Genomic DNA, 21,561 nt, shown 5'->3' on the forward strand with positions numbered 1-21,561 from the left:
GCTCACATTTGTTGGATGCTTAGTCCTTGACAGGCTCAGACTAAGCACTCTCCAGGCAGTAACTCAAAATTTTCACAGTTCTTTTATTATCCTCACTTTAAAAATGGAGAAGTTGAAGTGCAGAGAGGTGACATGATATAACTTGAAAGTGCTAGAATCAAGATCTAAACCCAATTGGTTCATTTTCAGAGCCCACACTCTTAACCACCACACTGTGGTTACTTAGGGCAAATGAGGCTCAGAGAGGTTTAGGGTCTTGCCTGAAGTCACACAGCAAGGAAGCACTGGAATCAGGATTCAATCTCAGGTCTGGCTGCTCCCAGGGTCCCACCCTACAGATCTTGGAGGTTCAAAAATCTGGTTAAAGAAGCAGACATGGGTGGGGAACAGGAAGGAGAGGGGGCTATTTCTGTGGTGCCTCATTCATTCTCCCAGCACATCCTCCATCCTGGGGTGGCAGTTGAATAATTTAAGCTCGTCAGCTCCAGCCCACCACTTCTGGGTCCTGGATTTATTTTTATCCCAGGTTACAGTGCTTAACAGAAATAAACCATGCTGTTCGCTTCCCCTCGCCTTTACATCAACTCCTGATTTGTCTGTATTTATGACCAACTTCCCACTCGAAGGGGATAAAGAGCAGAAGACAGGTCCATATGTCATGGTGGTTTTTATTAGAAAGTCACACATTCTCTTTTGACTCACAGAGAGAGGAGAGGAAGAGAGGGTTAAATAAAGAGTAAATACCACATCTTACAAATAAACCCCCAAAGCAGTCACTCTGACCAGATCCACAGTCTTGGACAGGCAGCCAGGATGTACTCCAGGCAGCAAGAAAGAGAAAAGGCAGAGCAATGAGGGGAGACTGACTTCCCAGGCAGTTTTGGACTGCAGACTCTCTGGCTGCTGCCTTCCTCCCACCAGTGAGAAAGGAAATGTCCACATTTGTCTCCACAGCTATGCTTCCTGATCACCAGCACAGGATGGAGAGGAGCTGCTAAAAGTCCTCCCTCCACACCCAGGCTGGAAGTAGGGGGGTTGGGGGTGGAATAGGGGTTGCTGGAGCCAGGAATGAGCACATAATGTCTTGTCTTCATAATGCTAGATTTGTATGTTGCTGTGCATGACTTACTGTGTTGCTTTCCCTCTCTGGGCCCCCTGAAGTCTCAGACCAGATCAGAGGCTTTGAACTCAAAGTGCTCAGGTGGGCTATAGAGTATATGCATCTTTTCAGAGTAGAGGTTCTCAAAGAGGCCCTGGGTGCCTCCCTGGGATAAATCTCTACAAGGCCTTCAAGTGCTGCAAAAGCTGTACATTCACGCAACTGAAGCCATAAACAAAGAAGAACCCTCTCCAGCTGAGCACAGGATTCTAGACACCTAGCAAAGTTCTTACAAGAGACCATTCCTATCCTGATTCACCCAAACAAAATCTCTTCAACACATATGATAAATTCCCAAACACAGTGGTAACCCTTCCTGGAAGTATGAATGGGCACATACACATATACACACTCATCACATAGTCATGGAACCTCAGAGTTGAAAGGAGCATTGGGGTTACCTAGACTGACCACCTCATTGAACAGATGGGGAAACTGAGGCCCAGAAAGGGGAGATGCAGCTGGGGCTGCAATCCAGGTCTCCTGATCCAAGCCCAAGGCTCTTTCCAGAAGCTTCTGTTTCCCTCTCCCTGGTGCACCACAATGCACCAATTCAAATGTGATGAGGGAGGAGGGAGGGCAGCCTCTTGGATCTTAGCCACCCCCAAGGAGGTAAGGCTGGGAGGCAGCAAGCAGATGTTCAAAAAGCACCCATATGTAGATAGCCCAGTCCCAGCTACCTCTGGTGGGCTGGCACTTACTGCATGGCTGAACCAGTTGATAAAATATTATAATACTCCTCTCCTGGATGGTTATATTGCATTGAGGTCCCTGTGGCTCCCTTGATACTCCCTGTCTCCCTAAACCCCTCCATAATCCAGCAATTAAAGAGGTAACACTCAGCACATCAGGAGACCCCTAAGATCCCCAAACCAACACCCCAGCCATGGTCCAGTCTGACCAGTTAGTGCCGAAGTTCAATATATTAAATATCACCCATGGACAGATCTGTGGCTCCTTATTTGAACCAAATTTCCCCACATTCATCATTCACATTTAGGCTTCCCATGGAGGAAACTAAGGCAACTTCCTACTCAAGGTCACCTAGCAAGGAAAGCCTAGGATTTTGAGGACCAAATCTTTGATACTAACCACCAAGCAACCCCCACCCCTGCCTCACATGTCCTGCCTGAGGAGTCATACACCCCAGGATTCTGGTGTCCCCACTTGGCTCTGGGGTTGGAGAAAATGACTGAGTGGGCTCTGCTTATGCTTGCCAGTCTCTGCAGCTGATGTTTTATTCCTCCCACCTCTAAGAATAAGAACTGAAAGAGGAAATCCTTGGGGGAGCAGAAGACTGAAGTGGCCCCTGAGATAATAGCAAAGATGCTAAAAATAAGGACATTCATTTCCAGAAAGGTAGATGTAATCAAAGAAGGAAGCAGAGAAAATCCCCCTTTGATAGGTTACAGATTAGCAGCAAAGGCATTTAAAATTAAATGTGAGTTTTGGATTCAGTTACAAAGGACCTCCCCTTCCCACTCACTAACAGGTTGGTGAGGCTTGTCTCATCTGAATAAAGAAACTAGAGCAGGTATAATCTGCCCTGGAATAGATCTGAAGCCTGGAGCCCTTCCCCAGAATCTGAACAAATCTCATTCCCTTCTTTCTCTACTCTGGGGTAGGCTCAAGGATGAAGTCCCCTGGGCTGGCACCAGGATGCACCCTCTATATAATCACTTACAGGTTATACCACCTGTGAAAATAAAACATTATCTTCTCAGCAGGCAGCTGGCTGCTCCCCTCTAGCCTGCCTGACCACTCATTCCAAGAAAAATGTGGTCTCCCAGGTCTCTCATCCCAGGAAGCTTAGAACAGCCAAGCTTGCAAAAAACAAACAAACACAAAAACAAAAAAAAAAAAAACCAAATTAAATTACTCAGCTGTCCCTGGAAGATAGTACAATCTGAGCCCAGTCCTATGCCAGTCTCACTTGGTATGCCTAGATTACCCTAAGCAAGGGTTAACCTCCCAGTGTTAGGTGACTATCTCCCAGCCAGGGTCAAGGTGCCCCCTCCGAGATCAGAACACTTGGAGACCCTCCATGCCAGGCTGGCCAGTCCCACAAAGGGTTAATTCACTCAGACAACTGCCGGCTACTTTCCACAGCTTCTGCTGCAAGGGAGAGAACAAACTGGGAAGAAGCCACAATTTTGATCACATTGCCTAAAACATGAGCATATTTTACCCCCACCCTGGGCAGTCAGCCGAAATCTCATTTGGCTTTGGGGTGCCACTTAGGCAATCAAACACTGCAGAATGTGGGCAAATAAATGTGGTCATTCCTCAACACCCCTCACCTCCCACCTACCCTCTCTATCCCATCAGCTCATGAACACACCTCGTCACTACTGGGATTCCAATACCCCCAGCCCATTTGCACAATTGAGAAGAATATCACTTACCACCTCACCAGAGGATTGCAGGGGGAATGGGTGAGCCAAATTCTTGCCAACTCCTCTCTTCCCTGTCGGGTGGGAAGATGCTAACTCCCAATGACTTGGTTTGAAAGCTCAGCGGAGGTGCCTGCAAGAAAATTGTTCATTTGACTCTCCTACTCTTCCCAAAATAAAATCAAAGCAACCACATACACACACACACACCACTACCCCTAAATCAGGCAGGACCAAGATGAAAAGAAATACCACTGCCAGAAGATGAGAAAACTCAGACCAGTCAGTGGACGAGGTAAAGACAGTGGCTCCCTCAGACTGTCCTCCACATGGATGAAGGTTTTTGCTCTGTGGATCTCTCCCTCTCTCTCTCTCTCTCTCTCCCTCTCTCTCTCTCTCTCTCTCTATCTTCTCTCTCCTCTCGCCTCTCTCTTCTCTCTCTCTCTCTCTCTCTCTCTCCTCTTCTCTTCCCCTTCTCTCTCTCTTTCTCTTTCTCTCTGTGGTCCGCGTAGGCAACTCTGGGCTGCTGGCAATAGACGAATCAATTGCTTCCCCAGTGCTGGAATCAGTGGCGGCTGCCACCACTGCTGCAAAACCCTGTGTGAACAAGGAAGGGGGCAGCAGATTCCCGGCGCAGGGGGAACCAAGCCTGCCTTCCACCCGTGATTTATGCGTGAAGTGCCTGGAGAAAGAGAGGTGGGAGGCAGGGAGGAGAGGTTGGGCGCCCAGAGATTCTAGCTGGTGGAAACGGCAATCAGGAGATTGACGATCAGCACCGCGGACAGCGCTAAAATGCGGCGGCGGAGGAGATGGGCGCGAAGCAAACCCTCAGGCTGAGAAGTTAAGTTATTGGATGGTTAGAGCAGAAGAAGGAGAGTCCAGGGGAGGCGGGGATATAGGACTTCTTGACATCACACAGTGAAGTCAGTGACAGCCTACCTACCACACACTTGTTCTAATCTTGTCGCTCACTCTTGGAGCAAAAAAGCTGTAACTTCACATCCCCTTTCCCCCCCACACACGCCCCCAGACCTTCACTGCTGTCTCTGCTCAGAAAAGAGTTTGACCCCAGCGTGGGAGCCTCCAAGTGGCTCCCCCCTCTCAAAATCAGCCCAGCTGACCTGTCACTGCTCACTGCAGATTTCTGACCTGTGCCTTAGTGCCTTGGAATTCAGAGCAGGAAGATGAGGCTTAGGAAATGGAAATTTCTATGGAGCAAAATGGCTTGGCTGAATAAGCACTTGACAGGTTTCTGGAATCAGGTCTAGCCCCCATACAACCTTGGAAAAGTCACTTAATGTTTTCAAGTCTCATCTGCAGAATGAGCATGTTGCTATCTGATTTTCCTAAAGATAGGAAGCAAGAGGTTAAAAAGCAACAATAAGAACACCTAGTTGTGGGCTTCTATAATCTCATGATCCATAATATGTCCTGTGATTCAAATGTTTTTCCAAAAGGAGAAAGTAATTGACAGTCAATCCAGAATGGTATGTGCCAGCCTAAACTTTCTGGCTTGTGGTTTGAATAGGATGATGTTAGGAGATTATAAGAGGTCTAAACCAGACAATTGAGCCCTGGCTAAAAACCTGTCCCCAAAAGATCCAGACTAATCTTCTGAAGTGAAATAACTATATGGACAAGAAAATAAAATCATTAAAAGGAGAAATATACAAAGAGAAATTGATTCTCATGGCTTCCAATGTTCCAGATTTCAAGGGTCTTATTCCTGCTTCTTGTGAGGAAAGGATAGGAAATCTCAAATAGACCCAGATCTGGTTAGAACTTCTCTGCAAAGTGAACTGGAACTCTTTACTGGTGACACTCCTCAAAACCATCCCACTTAGATGGCCCAGGGTGAGCTACCATATTTGTCACTTAATCTGCCTCCGCTCCTTATAAAGTAGGACCTAAAATGTCAGGATATTAGAGACCATTTAGAACCTCACTTTATAGATGCTCATGATAATGGTGATGAGGATGGTGGTGGTGATAGACTTGTGGTGATGATGGTGATGGTGGTGGTGGTGATGGCAGCTCTCATTTACTGAGAACCAACTAGATTCCAGCCATTCTGCTAGGAACTTCACAGGTGTCATCTCCTTGAATCTTTACCAGTACCTTTTGAGGGTACTATCATTATTCTCACTTTACAGATGAAGAAACTGAGACCCAAGAAATTACGTCTCTTGCACAAGGTTACACTGTTAAGTGGCAGACACAGGATTGACACCTGGGATTGTATGATTCCAAAGCCCATGCTTCAGAATGTCTCTCTCAAAGTCAAGTTCAAATGCATTCTACACTTTTTTGGCAGGACTTCATTGAATCTTTTCTAGGAAGACCCTATGACATAGGTTCAAGGTCTTCACTACACATATGGAGAAACTGAGAGGGACAAGTGACTTGCCCAGGGCCAAAGAGCTAGAAAGTGGCAGAGCTGAGTCTGGAACTCAGGCCTTTCAGATGCCAGAACCTGTGTTCCAGCTTCTAAACAGTGTCAGACATATAGTAAATAAATATCAAGAAGCGCAGAGAGGAACTAAAGTCACAAAGGATGCTGGTGGTGGAGTCAGAATCCAATTAATTCCCAGGCCTTTTGGCTCCCAGTACCAAGGAATGTTTACCCCTCACCTCACAGCTCCCTTGGATTAGGCACATATTCTGGGAGGGTCTATCATGAATTCAGATCACCCTGAAGGAATGAAAATAACTACCCCTTGCTACAAGTCTAGACCGCCTATACTGAGCACTTTGCAGTTACTGCCTTCAGCCCTCATAACTACATGAAGTAGGAGCTATTCTTGTCCCATTTTTCAATTGATAAGACTGAGACTCAGATGAGCAAAGCCTCAAAGCTCACACAGGCAAGGAGTAACACAGCAGGGATGCAAATCCTAGATCTGTCTGGCTCCAAGGCCTGGGTTTTTGCCACCCTGCTAGCTTTTTCTCAAATTGCTCCTTCAAGAGGCCCCTGTTTGAGTGCCTACCTCCCTTGTTTTCAACCTGAGCACTTGTGCTTTTAAATGTTTTGCATACTGGGCATCTGCCCAAGCCTTCATTGGAACAGAGCTTTGCAGTAAAATTAAAAAATAATAATATGGTTGAAACCAGAGCACTGCGCTTTCCCTGGTGACCATGCCGTCTAGGAACTAGCCTTCTCAGGGGGTTTTTGCCCCCACCCTCCCCACCTCCCTAGCCACCATCTCCAAACCTCTCTTCTGGCTTGAGAGCTTGTGGAGAACTCTTCATTCAAAGAACCAGCTGCTGCCGTTAGCTCTGACAGCTCTGCAGCAGGGAGACACCTGGAAACCAGACACCCAAGGGTGAGTCCAGCCAGGCTCTGATCCTCTCAAAGATGGAGAACTGCAAAAGGATTTCTCAGGGCCCTGGATTCAACAAGCTGCCCTGTTTTGTTCTGCTGAGGCCAGAGGCAGCCCATTAAGACTTTCCATCGCCCTCAGAGTAAACAAGCAGTGATGATGGTGGTGATGGCTATAACAAAAGCTATCCATTGTTTTCTGGTTGACTTGTCTGCACCATATTATTATTTTATCCTCACAACAATCCTATGTGTTAAGAAGGTAATCATTTTATTTCCATTTTATAAATGAGAAAACTAACACTCAGATGCCTGAAACAACTAGCCCTTTAGTTCACAAGTAGTAGCACTGGTATTTGAATGCTGTGAATTCACAACTATTACGATATATGGCATCCTAATTATAAACGTCTTTCCCATTTATTTTGGGTGTTTATGATTCACCAGGGGTGACATGCTTTATCACCCCAGGACTATTCATGACTTATAACAGTGCATTGCAGTTGTACTATATTATTAGCCCATCGAAAATGAGGAAATTAGACACAGAGAGACCAGGTGATGTGCCTAAGGTAACACAGCTAGGAAGAGGATGAAAGGCAAGGTGTGAATATGAACATTTTGTCTCAGGGCCCACATGCTCTACTGTCTCCCAAGAATGGGAGCTGAGATAGCCTGGAAAGAAACAAACGTTCTCATTTCACTCGGCAAGTGGGGCAGAATAATGGCTCCCAAAGATGTCCACATCCTAATCTTCAGAAGTGGTGAACATATTACCTTATATGGCAAATAGGACTTCACAGTTATGATTAAGTGAAGGATCCTGAGATAAAGAGATTGCCCTGAATTATCTAGGTGAGCCCAATGTAGTCATAAAAATTCTTATAAGGGGAAAGGGAGGTGAGAGAGGTCAGAAAAGCTAAGTGATAATGGAGTGCAGGGGACAAAGAGAGAGAGAGAAAGAGAGAGGGAGAGAGAGAGAGAGACTCTGTTATTGGCCTTGAAGATGGAAGAAGGGGCCACAAGCCAAGGAATGAGGATAACCTCTAGAAGCTAGAAAATCCAAGGAATTTGATTCTCCCCTAGAGCCTCCAAAAGGAGCACAGCCCTGCCAACACCTTGATTTTAATATTTTGACCTCCCAAACTGTAAGATAACAAACCCGTGTTGTTTTAAGCCACTAAGTTTGTTATTTGTTATAGCAGCCATGGGACACCAATACAGCAACTCTGCCAGAGGACTCTCCAATGAGAAGGCCATAGCAAACACGCCTTAGGAATCACAACTGAGCTCCCTCTTGGCCAGACAACCCCGTGCTTCAATCATTTCACTGCCTGTTCCAAACCAGGAGGTCCTACAAGAGAAAAGCTTCATGCTCCAAGCATCGGGCCAAGACTGTCAAGCTCTGTCGCTGGATGGCACTGTCAGGGCATGACATGCTTTATTCACTCCCTCCTTCTCTTTTAAGAGCCTCCAGGGGAATGCTATCATCAGGAACACAAAAGAGAAGAAATGTCACAGGGCAGCTTTCCAGGAGCACAACTCATCATAGGGGATCAATCAAAGACAAAACAAGTAGAGAGAGGAGAGAGACAGGAGAGCAAGAAAAAGAGAGAAAGAGCTAAAAGAGAAAGAGAGAGAAAAGTTCTGAGACCCTGAGCCTGGCCTATGTGCTCCAACAAATTCTGTCCCACTAGGAAAGGGGCAAGTCTTGGGGAAGCCATTAGCCCCCTTAGGAGAAACTAGGGTAATTACAGAGACAGTGCTGCAGGTCTTGGCAAGACACGCCTTTAAGACAAGTTAACAAGTATTATTTATTAATCAGTCAATTCAGTGTTATCAGGCAAGGCTTTCTAAGGGAAAGAAATTAGACTTGCCTTCTGGTGTTTTGAGCTTGATCCTTGGCTCCCCCACTCAGCAGCTGTGTGACCATGGGCATGTTACTTGCATGCTCTGAACCTCAGTTTCCTCAACTGTAAAATGGGACCGCAACACCTTTCCCACCTACTTGCCAATATGGCTAGGACAAATCATTGAGCTAATGGACTTGGACAAGTTTTGTATTCTTTAAATAACAAATAACAGCTACCATTTATTAGGCACCTACTGTTTGCTGTGTGCTTAACTTTTACTTCCTCGAGGAATGTAGTTAAGCATCCAGCCCAAACTACCACAGGTGCTGCAGGAAGAAACATCAGCAGAGGCAGTATAATGAAATGGTTAAAAGGCCAGATTTTAGGGTAAAGCTACCTAGGTTCCAATCTGGCTCTACTGCACACAAACTTGTGGGTGGAGGAAGTTACTAAACTTCTCCGTGCCTCAATGTCCCCATCAGTAAGGTGGCAATAATAACAGTACGTCCTCATATGGTTGTCATTAGGATCACGTTAGCTAACAGATGTAAGTCATTTAGAATAGTGCCTGGTATATGGGAAGTCCTAAGTGTATCATCTTTGTTTATTTTTGTTGCTGTTGCAATGATGATTAGTACTGAAAAGAGGCATTTTCCAAAGGGTGGTGCTAAACTGGGATACAAAAGACGATGTTAGGTGGCCTATGGACACATTTTTAAGGTTTCAATGTTACATATATATTTTAAAGTGCATTAGAAAAATGTATTTCCACTTCAAGTAGTGACACAATGTTTTCTTCAGTGCAAATATACTTAAGTTGATGTAATGTGAGGCAAGAATAGATTTGATTTTTCTCCTTTATTTCCAGCACCTCAATAGCATAATCTGCCCTGAATCAGTCCTCTTAGTGTGCTGGATTTACCTAACCACTCCCCACTCCTAACAACTGTATCTCTCAGTGGGGCTGTTTCCCAGTTACTCCAGGAAATCTAGAAGCACAGTCTAATGCCAAGACAATAAAGGAAGCATGCAGAATACCCTCTTCCAGATCCCATCCAAAATCTGCTTCTGGTCTATAATAAATAAATAATACTTACTGAAGACCGAGCAAATGTTTTTCCCTCATCTGAGCCCCTACAGTGTAGCATAACCTTCCCCCTGGGTCCAGCCTACATTGTAACTTGTTCTCTCATCAGACTAGATATTGCAGGAACACAGTTCAGTCTTGTGTATCTCTAAGGTTTCAGGGCCCAGAACCAATGTGACATTTGGTCAATGTTGAATAAGTGAGTTATTCTTAGACCATCTGATGCTTGTATCTTTTATCTTACTGTAATCTCAGGAAGGGGGCATGTGACCACCCGAAATTGCATGTTTAGTTATCATAAATGGGACATGTCAGCAGTTGGTGGGATTCTGCAAGGAGCCCCATATCTTGAAGATATCGTTATCCTTGAATACTTTTGGGAGGACCTGGGCTAGGTCATCACCCCAGATGATCAATGCTAGAGTCTTGCCCAGACAGAGAGCAGAATAAGCTAAGAGAAGCCAGGAAACTCTGAGGGGTGAGATTTGAACCAGCTGAATTTGGATAAGTGGGAAGAAAAGAGTAGAGTAAGGAAGAGCAGCTTGAGAAAAAAGCTCAGCTGTCCTGACGCCCACCAAGGCGTGAAGGATGGAGGGGGCTGACATTTGCTGGAAGAATCCACATTTTCATAAGAAGTTTTAAGCTCTGATTTTTTTTTTTTAAAGAATGAATCCATTATGGAGGGATCCCAGGCACTGACTGTAGGTGGGGAGGTCACGAGAGGCAGAACTATATCCGGTTAGGTCTTTCAAAGCACGCCTCTAAGGAGACCCTCTCAAAACCCCAGTCTGCCTTCTCCCTGGAAATAAATAAATGAGATTCCTCACTTCTGCTGGAACAGAGGTCTGTCAGCATCTCCTAGTCTGGTTCATATTAGGGAGGGAGCAAATGGAAAGCTGGCTCCTCCAGTAGTGACTCAGATATTCACCAAGCATCTAGAAGAGTGACTAAGAGCAAGTTAGCCTTGAGTCCCACTTCTTTCACTCACTGGCTGTGTGACCTTGGGCAAGTCACTTCACCTCTCTGAGCCTTAGCAGCCTCATGTGTAAATTATAATACCTACAACATACCTTTATGGGAATCATTTGATGAGATACAATACGTAAAAGGCTTGGTACATAGTAAGGGCTCAACACATTAGTTATTATTATTATTATTATTCTCATTTTATTTATTTATTTTTAATCATTACTTTCTGTCAAATTCTGGGGATACGGAAATGAGTAAGATTCTACCCTTCCATGCTACAGGCCAACCAGAGAAATAGAAAAGAGACCCCCAGATTATAAAACAGTGTGATGAGCACTATAAAAGAGCCGTGAAATGCATAACTACAGAGAACACTTATTTCTGTTGTGTATGTGAAGGGGGAGAGGTTGAACAAGGTTACCTCCACAGGAGACCAGGGAAGCAGGTGGGTGGCAGGGAGGCATGCCACGTGACCAACCTCTTAGTGCCCCAAGCATCTCTCCCTTCCTGCGCCAGTACTTGCTCCAACATCTGGGAGCATCTCCTCTAAGGAGATTTCTCAACATCACACTTATGTAATCCTAACATGACACGACAGATATCCAGCAGGCTTCCAAAAGGAAGAGGCTAGCTCTCCCCATCAATCCCATTTGGTCAAGCAGGCCAGGAGTGAAAAGTGCTATGGAAATAGTGAGAGAGTGACTTTCAGGAAGCAGACTCGTGATCAGATTAGCTGATAGGTGGGTGGCAAGGTACAATGGCACAGCCTTCCTGGAGGTGATCTCGCACTCAGCATCCAGAACCTTAAAAGTTTTATACACCTACCATTCTGACCCATGAGACGCTCTTGAGGAATTTAACCTACAGAAATAATAAGATGAATGTACAAGGATTGTCATCATGGCATTGCTTATAATGATGACAAATTGGAAACAATCTAAATGTCCAACAACAGGAGGGTTTTTCTTTTTAATAAATCATATTCCATACCAAAGGAGGTGAAGCAGCTCCACACCATGATAGTTTTGGTATAACCCTCACAATGTGTAATCTCTACATTTTAAAAAATACCTAGAAAGTGGTATATATAGTTTGACCTCATTAATAAATATGGTCCCTGGGAAGAAAGAAATGCTGGAAAGGTCCTTCTACATGCATATTACATCCCTCCTTCAAAGTCTTGGCCAATCATTCATTTATTCACTCGAAAAACATGCTGAGAACCAACTTATATGCCAGACGCTAGGGGTAAAGAATGATGCAAAAGTAATACCATCCCTGTTCTTGCCAAGCTTAGAGACTCAGAGATCACCTCCTCCAGGGAGACCTCTCTGACTACACCAGTCCAGAGTGAAGTTTCTCTTTTCTGATCCCTGGTAGTCTGATCCCAGAATTTATAAAGGATGATAATAGCAATTTCCTAAGATCTTAGCAAAGTTCTTTATATGTGGGGTATTGCTTAATAACTAAGCAATACTGGAAAATAAATCCTAGGATTGATCTCCATTTTTCAGATGAGAAGACCGGGGCTCAGAGAGGATAAAGTATTTGTTCAGACTCACACATGAGCAAGTAACCAAGCAGGGACTCAACCCACTTCTGTCTGACATAAGAGCCCATACTTTTAAGTACCATGTTTGTGTTGAGCAAATACTGAAGAGCCTGCTTGGGTCTGGAACTGCTAAGAACCCTTCCCAACTCCTTCCAACACAGTTGGACCTTCTTCTCTGCCCCCAGTACATACAATCCAGCCACCATAACAGCCTATCTCATTTCCCTGTGATCCCAGGCCTGGGGGAGGGAGACATACAACCACCCTATGTTTCAGGTTTAGTTATCCTAAAGGGAATATATCAGTAGTAAATGGATTCTACAAGACGCCCCATGTCTTTCAGATGCTGCTCTCTGTGAACAAGTTTAGAAGGACTGAGACTAGACCCTCATTCCAGAAAATCAATGCCAGTGTGGCTGGTTATATCCAGATGCCATTTCCTTGAGGATAGGGGACTATGTCTATCTTATGCACCTAATGCAGTGTCTGGTACAGGAAAAATACCCAATAAATAGCTGATGAATGAATGAAAAGTGACATTGTTTTTGTCAGCCATTTGTTTCCTGGATAAAAGGTTCTTCCTCTGGGCTGGATGCTTATAGCTCACTGAGCCTTCCACCATCTTCACCACACCCAAGAAACTGCAAAGAAATTGATCAGAAAGAACTTCAGGCTACCCATTCAGCTAGGGCCCTGCTCATGGATCTGGACCCATGGAAGAGGAGGCTTGGAGAAAAGATGGGGGTGATGGTTGTGGGGGAAAGTCATCCTGCCCCAGAGCTGATTCTTCTAAAGCTGCAGCCACATGGGATATTCCTGCTCACTCAGATAGCAAACCCAGGAACCTCACGCCAGCCCATTCTAGCACAGAAAAGAGACAGAATGCCACAGGGGACATGAGTCTGGCTGCATTTGCAAATGCCTACTGGTTTTTCAGGAGAACCAGATAAGTTCCAGAGGGTACTTTTCATAAGAATTTATGTCATTCTCAAGTAAACCTTGAGAAGCATCAATGCACAAAATCATTTTTCCTCATTGGCTCAACCTGATTTTACCATAATTCATTGCAGAGACAGGAAGAGGAGAGTCTGAGGTGCTCCATCCTCACGTAAAATGGGAGTAAAGGCATCTATCTTCCTAGATGTTTATAAGGATCCAAGGGGATCGAAACATATGAAAGACCCAGTAAAGAGCTCAGTAAACAGTGAGTGTTCAAAGAATGCCTGCTGAGTCTGAAGGCAGTAAAAAATCAGCACTGAAAGGCCAGTGTTATCTGGAAAACTGTATTGAGATTATACTTATCAGCCTACCTTCTCAAGAAATTTGATGGAATGGACACAGGGCAGATAAGTGTTAAAGGATGAAGAGGAAAATGAGGCATTTTCTCAGAGGCCAGGCCAAAGCAAGCCCCACAAAGACAAATGTTATGAGAGCGTTGGCTGCACAGAAGGGAGAAAAGAGGGGTAGAGATGAGGAACAAGAAAAGTAAGTACTAACAAAAAAACTTGCTAACTTCACAGAAGACCTCACAGCACAGTACAGAGACATGAGATGTGGCATCAGAAGACCTGAGTTATAATCAGCACATATTTGGTTGCAAGAAACAGAAATTCTTCCGAGTAGCTGAGGTGAAAAGAGAGGTTTACTCTAAAGATGGATCTCATGGAGTCCCATCTCCAGCCTCTCGGTCATTGTCAACTCACCTGCAAACTGCAGTTGCCTCCTCCAGTCATCGCTCCTTACAGTGCATTCCCTGCACTCAGCCAAAGGCATATCCTCAAAATCAAACCACAACATGTCATTCCCTCTCTTGAAATCCCTCTGGTACGTACCCCCTGTACTTTTTTTTTTTTTTAAGGTTTTATCTGTCCTACAGGTCCTACACCACCTATCCCCTACTCCCACCCCATCCTCTCTGCCCTCATCTACTATGCTCTCCTCTCTTACTATGCTTTGTCCTCAGGCCACTCCCAAGCCTTTTCCCATTCCAGAGCCTTTGCACCATCCATTCCTTCTGCCAGGACTGCACTTCTTCCTGTTCCTTGCATGGCAGGCTTCCTTACAGTCCTTCAGGTCTGGCTTAAGTCACTTTCTCAGAGAGCCTTCTCTGATCACCTCCCCCTCATTGCCTGTTTTGGTTTTCTGCATAGCCACGATCACCATCTGATGGTTTGTTATTAAATTGTATAGATGTCTGTCCCTCTTATTATAATATACATTCCATGAGATTAGACACCTAAGAGCCTTTACAGCTATACCCCTAAGACCTAGAACAGTGTCTGACATATAATAGGTGCTCAATACAAATTTGTTAGATAGATGGATAGATGAATGGATGACTGGATAGATGAATGAATGGATGGATGGATGGATGGATGAATGAGTAGATAAGTAGATGGATATATCCAAGGATAGAATATGAAATTTAGCCATATCTCATGTGATTTGGAAAAGGCACGTGGTAAACTAAACTTTCTCTCTATCTCTGAATGGCCCTAAGGTACTTTGCTTTGCCTCTCTGCCTTTTGTCTTTCTGTCTCTCTTTTAAATAAATGTTTTAAAATCTTGTAATATTTCACATTTACAGAAAAAGCTGTGAGTCCCCATATACCCTTCATTCATCTTCTGCTAATGTTAACATCTTACATTACTATGGCATATTTGTCAAAACTAAGAAATTAACATTTGTACAATACCATTAACTACTTTCATTTGGATTTTACTAATGTCTTTTTTGGTTGTTCTAGGATCCAACGTTGCATTTAGTCATCATATCTCAGTCTCCTCCAATCTAAATTTCTCAGTCTTTCCATGTTTCATGCCCTTGATACTTTTTTTTTCTTTTTAGGGCCACACCCGTGGCATGTGGAAGTTCCCAGGTTAGAGCTCGAATTGGAGCTGTAGCTGCCAGCTTATGCCACAGCCATTGCAACGCAAGATCCGAGCTTCATCTGTGACCTACACTGCAACTCATGGCAACACCAGATCCTTAACCCACTGAGCAAAGCCAGGGATTGAACCCATGTCCTCATGGATACTAGTTGGGTTCATTACCACTGAGCCACAGTGGGAACTCTGCCCTTGACACTTTCGACAAGTACTAGTCAGGTATTTTGTATAATACCTCCCCAATTTGGGTTTGTCCAATAACTCTCATGATTAGACTGGAGTTATGGACTTTGAGTAAGAATCCCTTCTCATCACATCCCATCAGCAGGTATAGGATATCATGACTCTCTTTCAGACATTATCCTTGGATTTTCTTATGACCCAAGTCTTCTTGGCCCAGTATTTCTACGCCTCTACTAACTAACCACAGATTCCGTAATTTTGGATTTATCCAATCAGTAGTGCCCATGCGGTTAAGTTGGGGACAGAATCACACAGCATGAACAGAGAGAAGAACCAAGGAGGTGACAAGTTCTCTTAAGAGGATGTGTCAGTGTCTTAGAGCTGCCCTAACAAATTACCAACTGGATGGCTAAAACAGCAGCTTTATCCTCTCACAGTTCTGGAGGCTAGAAGTCCAAAATCAAGGTGTCAACAGGGCCATGCTCTCTCTTGAAGGCTGTAGAGAAGAATCTGTCCCATGCTTCTCTTCTACATTCCGAGGGTTGCTGACAATCCTTGGTAATCCTTAGCTTGAGGCTACATCACTCTAATCTCTACCTCTATCACCACATGGCCTTCTGTGGCTGTGTCCTCATCTCTTTTTTTTACAAGGACAACAGTCACACTGGATTTAGAGTCTACCCTAATCCAATATGGCCTCATCTTAATCTCACTAATAATATCAGCAAACACTCTATTCCTAAATAAGGTTACATTCTGAGGTTCCAGGTGGATGTGAATTTGGGGGATGCTATTCAACTGAGTGCAGAGGGGGTATGATAGGTGGGAGGCAATGGTCAGGATCTGTGTTTAGCCCTTCACTGACCAGTGGGGTGGCCTTGGACAAATCAATAACTCTCCTGTCTTACCTTTCCCATCTGTTAAAAAAGTGATGACAATATTATATGTATCACAGGCATTAAGTAAGCTAAGACCTATCATAGCACCTTTTAATCTAGGATATACTTTATAAATATGAGTTATTACCTGTGGCAGCCATGAGAGTGTGCCTTACAAAACTCCAGCTACAGGAAGCTTAACTGACTGAGGGCCCCAGCTGTTGTGCTTTCAAATCCATCGGTGCAAACGAGGCCATGTTTCCCATGGGCCACTCCCAGCCAGTAACTGAATGCAGCAGGAATACTAAAAGGGCCTAATTGGAGAGACATGGGACTCCTCTGACAGAGACTGTCAGGAAAGGGCTCCAGATGCCTCGCTGAAACTTCTTTACAACACACAGGAGTCTAGGATGCCTTCCCTTTCCCCTTCACTCAGGCTCTCCAAGCCTTCCTGGCTCCCTTTCTATTTTCTTCCATAAGTGTTTCCCCTAATTAAGTTTGTGCATATTTAATCTCAACTTGGTGACTGCTTCCTAAAGGACCCAGACAAGCATATTATCCCAGAAATCATTTGTTACCTTTGCCTGAGAAGCATACATTTCTTTGGCTCTGGGTGCCTTTCAAGTAAATCACTTACCCCCCATAATTGGTCCATGAGGTTTGGTTGGAGGTGATGCCTCCCTCTACTCCAACAGTGGGCATATGCCCAAGCCTGACTGATCATCTGTTGGACTGGCCACAATAGCCAATGTTTGGTACAGAGACGGGCATGTAACCTGATGCAAGCCAATAAGATCCCAATCTGAACCTCTCTTAGTGCTCTTAGAAAGAAGGCGTACATTCTACATTGGATTGCTAAGCTGGTAGAGTGTATGTCTGGAGCTGCTGAGAGGCATCTTTGCCATCCAGCCTGACACTGACATCTATGCAAAAGAGAGAGCAATGTGAGAAATTGATTCCCACTGCCATTATTTGAGCACCTGGATCCAGCCATGCCTGAAGCTCCTATACTTATCCATAATGTAAGCCAGTACATTCCTTTTTTGTTTTGTTTTGCTTTAGTCTATTTGAATTGAGTGTTCCAACTAAAAAACTGAATTCAAAATTTCCTGATACCGCTATTCAAAGTGATGACCCAGGATATGATTGGTGCTTCTGGAGAGAAACTACAAAGTCAAGTAAACATCAAGGATGGACAAAATGGATTCCTTTAATTTCATGTGTGAACTACTTTCAGAGTGTCAGAAGGATTAAAGAGAAAAAAGAAACAACCAAAGAAGCATCAGTGGAATCCAGTTTGGCTTTAGGCTGCTTTTTAAAGAAAGCCTCTCCACAATTAGGATTTCCAAATATAATCCCTCTCTCATTCGACAGAACCCAGTACCTAGACAGCTACTTCTAAAAATAAGAGAAATAAAATCTGTCTGTTTTCTGATGAATCACAAACACATTTCATCTCTGGCTCTTCTGTTTTGGGATGGAACTCAAAAGAAGGTGTTTCCCTTCTTTCAAAAAATCAAAATTTGTGGAGATTTCTATCAATAAGTTGTTTGTTCTTCTCCCTAAATGTAGATTCTTTTTTGCAAATGCCAGTGCCTCCCGTTTGGAAGGGAGGCTAATATCGGGCCCATAATAACAACCACTGTTGAGGTTTATCCCACATGGTGAAAAGCATCTTGGCCATTCTTTGCTTGGCAATAAAGAGGAACCCCAAGAAAACAAGACTCAATGATCCCTTTTATCTTAGCTCAACTAGGAGCACCCAGCCTGCTGAGGCATTGTGAGCATGACTATAGAATTTAGTAGAACTGCGGCCTGGGAGGCATTACTATCTGGGGGCTCAATCTCTCTCCTTTGCAAATAAAAACAAATAACAAACCTTTAACAGTTGGCTGCAACATTATTAATTAATACAAGGAGACCAAACCTCACTAGGCAATTAATTCCTCTTTCCTGAGTCAATGCAGATGGCAAACAAAGGTCTGTCTCATATCAGGACCCTTCTTCCCCTGTTTCAGATGTGTCGCTATCCCTGGCATAGCTTTGATGGCAAAAAGCAAAGGCACCTACGTGTTCTTTAAATAGATCTCTGCCCCGGCTGCCTTGACAGCTAATGGCCAAAGGATGCTAACACACAGTGGCATCTGTGTTCACAAAATCAAGGAAGTTTTCCATCAACTGACTTGCTCCTTTATTAAGAGGAAAAGCAATCAGGCATGCAGGAGCAAAGCTTGGCTAAAAGATCTGAACCTCTGAACTGCACTGAGCAGATGCCCAGGGATGAGGAGAACTCAGATCAACAACAATAATAACATTAATGATCACAACAACAACGGCAGCAGAAATGGCTATTATTTGCTGAGCACTTCCTGCAAGCCTGGCTCAAAATCACTGCTTTATATGCATGATCTCACTGAATTCTCACAATAACTCTAAGAAGTAGGTGCTAATATTATCTCAGCATAACAAGATGGTTGTGGCAGATTGGTTACAAAAATGGCCCTAATGCTTCCTTTCCCTGTACTCACAGCCCTTGCAATGTGACTTCACATTGCAATGAGATTTTGCAGCTCTGTCCATCAAGAAATGAGTCAACTTCTCTGCTCCTTGAATAACATTGGCTTGTGTCTTGCTTTGGCCAACAGAATGCCAGGAGCCTACCCTTTAGGGAACCTTGCACCTTCTACTTCCTCTTTTGAACTCCTGCCCACTAATAAGCCCAAACTGTCCCGCTGGAAGGTAAGAGTCCACATGAGAAAAAACTAAGCCCAGCTTAGGCTATCTTTGACCAGCCAGCTCCCTGAGACCCACAACCCCTAAGCAAGCCCAGAAAGATTAGCTGAGCCCTGCCCTGATTGGCATTCCCACCCAGGCTACCCATAAACTAGTCAGCAGTAATAAATGTTTATTGCTATATGTCACTGGGGTTTTATGCTTGTTCATACATAACATTATTGTAGAAACAGATAACATATACAATGAGGAAAGTAAGTCATGGAGAGATTAAACCACCTTCCCAGCAAATTTCTTATCACATAGTAGATATTCAATAAATATTATTTAAATGAGTGAATGAATGATTAAATGAATTAGAAACCAAGTCCAGGTCTGTATGACACAACAGTTTGAGTGTTTGACTAATAGGCTATACCAGAAATTGCATTTCTATCCTAAACAATTTCATTCCCTTTCAAAGCCCCCCAGCACAGAACTGACTCAATTGATACTCTCTCATTTCTTTTCTCTGCCACCCTTGGTTTCTCCCCAGCAAATTAAACTCAATCCCAGCTTTATTATGAAGTCCCTAGAGAAAGTAGGAAATGCAAGTAGTGATAAAAAAAAATGTTGGACACAATTATAATCCACCCCTGGTGGTGGCAGGGGGAATCTATTTCAATTCAATGTTTCCTGTTTTTATGCGTTAGATATATATTCCCCATCCTCCATCCTTGGTCTCTATCTTTTAACTGGAAAGTTTAGACCATTTATATTTATTATGATTACTGAGATATCTGAATTTTGCTCTACCATCTTATTTTGTGCTTTCTGTTTGCCCTGCATTTTGCATAGTCCTCCCTCTGTCTCTCCTGTTTTCTATTTCCTCCACTGCTAGTATGGAAGTTATATTTTCTTTCTAATTTTTCAGTGGTTACCTTCCATTTTTTAACATACACATGAGATTTAATCTAAAGTGAATCTATTTCTCTATCCTCCTCTAAAACAAAATCTTAGAATAAATTCTAATCTCTATCAACACTCTTACACATCAAGCACTGTTTTTCTCTCTCCCTCAGAGCAGTCACCCCCATATCCCAGGGCCTAGCCTAATGCCTGACACACTGTACATACACAATAAATCCTGCTTTATGAATGGATACTTATCATTTGCTTATTATTACACTTTGAACATATACTGTGTGCTTTATACAACTTTATACTCTTAAAAGGATTTTCACAGTCACTAATCCAAACCTTGCAAGATAAGCAGTGAGAGAGTATAATCAGGATCTGAGGCTGAGAAGACTCAGTGTCTTGGAAGGGCAATAAACCAAAGACAGAAATTTCTAGACTCTCAACTCAGTGTTCTCTGAAGTCTCCAGGGCATTGGCAGCTTGACAAGTTTTAGTGTTCCTTCATAAATACTCTGTTCACATTTAATCATCATAACATTTTGTATGTAGTGACAGTCTGAGACCTTGTCTCTCATGCTTGAGAGAGTTCTCTGTTCATTCCAAACACTTTGCCCTTATTTAAAATGTGTTAGGGAGTTCTCATCGTGGCTCGTTGGTTAACGAATCCGACTAGGAACCATGAGGTTGTGGGTTCGAGTGGGTTAACGATCTGGCGTTGCCGTGAGCTGCTCGGATCCCGCGTTGCTGTGGCTCTGGTGTAGGCTGGTGGCTACAGCTCCGATTAGACCCCAGCCTGGGAACCTTCATATGCCTCGGGAGAGGCCCTAGAAAAGGCAAAAAGATAAATAAATAAATAAATAAATAAATAAATAAATAAATAAATAAAATGTGTTAATCCAGATTATATATTTATCTGTATCTTTGCACCTATGTCTATCTCTGTAGATGTCTATCTCTATAGTCAAATTAATCTATAGATATCTCTAGATAGAAATGTATATTTTTTTCACAACATGGCTGCTTCCTTTGTCAGGATGTGCTTTGTACATCTCCTCAGTATCCTTCCCTTCCCACATGCCTTTCTTTAAGAAGCAGACTCATTACCTGATTTTCCTTTCCAGCACCCTCAGTCCTTTCCCCATGCCTACTTCTTTCACCATAGCCCCTGGTGGTGATGTGGGCAACTAAACTGTTTATCCACTGACACCAGGAAATGAAGGAAGATTCCGTGAAATGCTGAATATTAACATTAATTTTAAAAAAAAAATACACCCCTAGCCTCTGTAAAGAGCTTTAATCTTTCTCTTTAGGGGATTAAAATATTTCAAAGTAACAAATGAAAACTAATTTAATCTCTCCCTTCAGATAGGTTCCATCAGCCTATAGATTTTTTTTAAAGATGACAGTGCTGAAAGTGAGAAAAGATAAATAAACTCAATTTGTGCTAGCAATCAAAATTTCAAAGCTGGGGTCAAGCCTCATAATGGAAAAGAGGAAGAAGATTTTTCCACACCAGGGAACCAATTCCACCGTCATTATTTGCTTCTGCAAAGCCCCATCCCTCAAAGAAATTTCTCATTTATTTTCTTATTTATTTTCTCCTCTCCTTTAAATTTCTGTACAAGCCTAGGAGGACAATATCCCAAA

General features: G+C 43.5%; 1 protein-coding gene and 1 pseudogene across 1 annotated transcript in view; one reads left to right on the top strand and one right to left on the bottom strand.

Annotated features, from left to right (window-relative positions):
- Positions 1-21,561, bottom strand: part of RPH3A (rabphilin 3A) — a 293,276-nt gene that overhangs the window by 98,199 nt on the left and 173,516 nt on the right. The window contains exon 2 of the mRNA XM_047760895.1: positions 3,565-3,685. The gene's annotated coding sequence lies outside the window, so the exon portion shown is untranslated. The remainder of the gene's footprint in view (positions 1-3,564; positions 3,686-21,561) is intronic.
- Positions 18,929-21,561, top strand: part of LOC125116931 (60S ribosomal protein L9-like) — a 121,509-nt pseudogene continuing 118,876 nt past the window's right edge.

The sequence above is a fragment of the Phacochoerus africanus genome, chromosome 15, assembly GCF_016906955.1.
Source record: "Phacochoerus africanus isolate WHEZ1 chromosome 15, ROS_Pafr_v1, whole genome shotgun sequence".
NCBI lineage: Eukaryota > Metazoa > Chordata > Mammalia > Artiodactyla > Suidae > Phacochoerus > Phacochoerus africanus.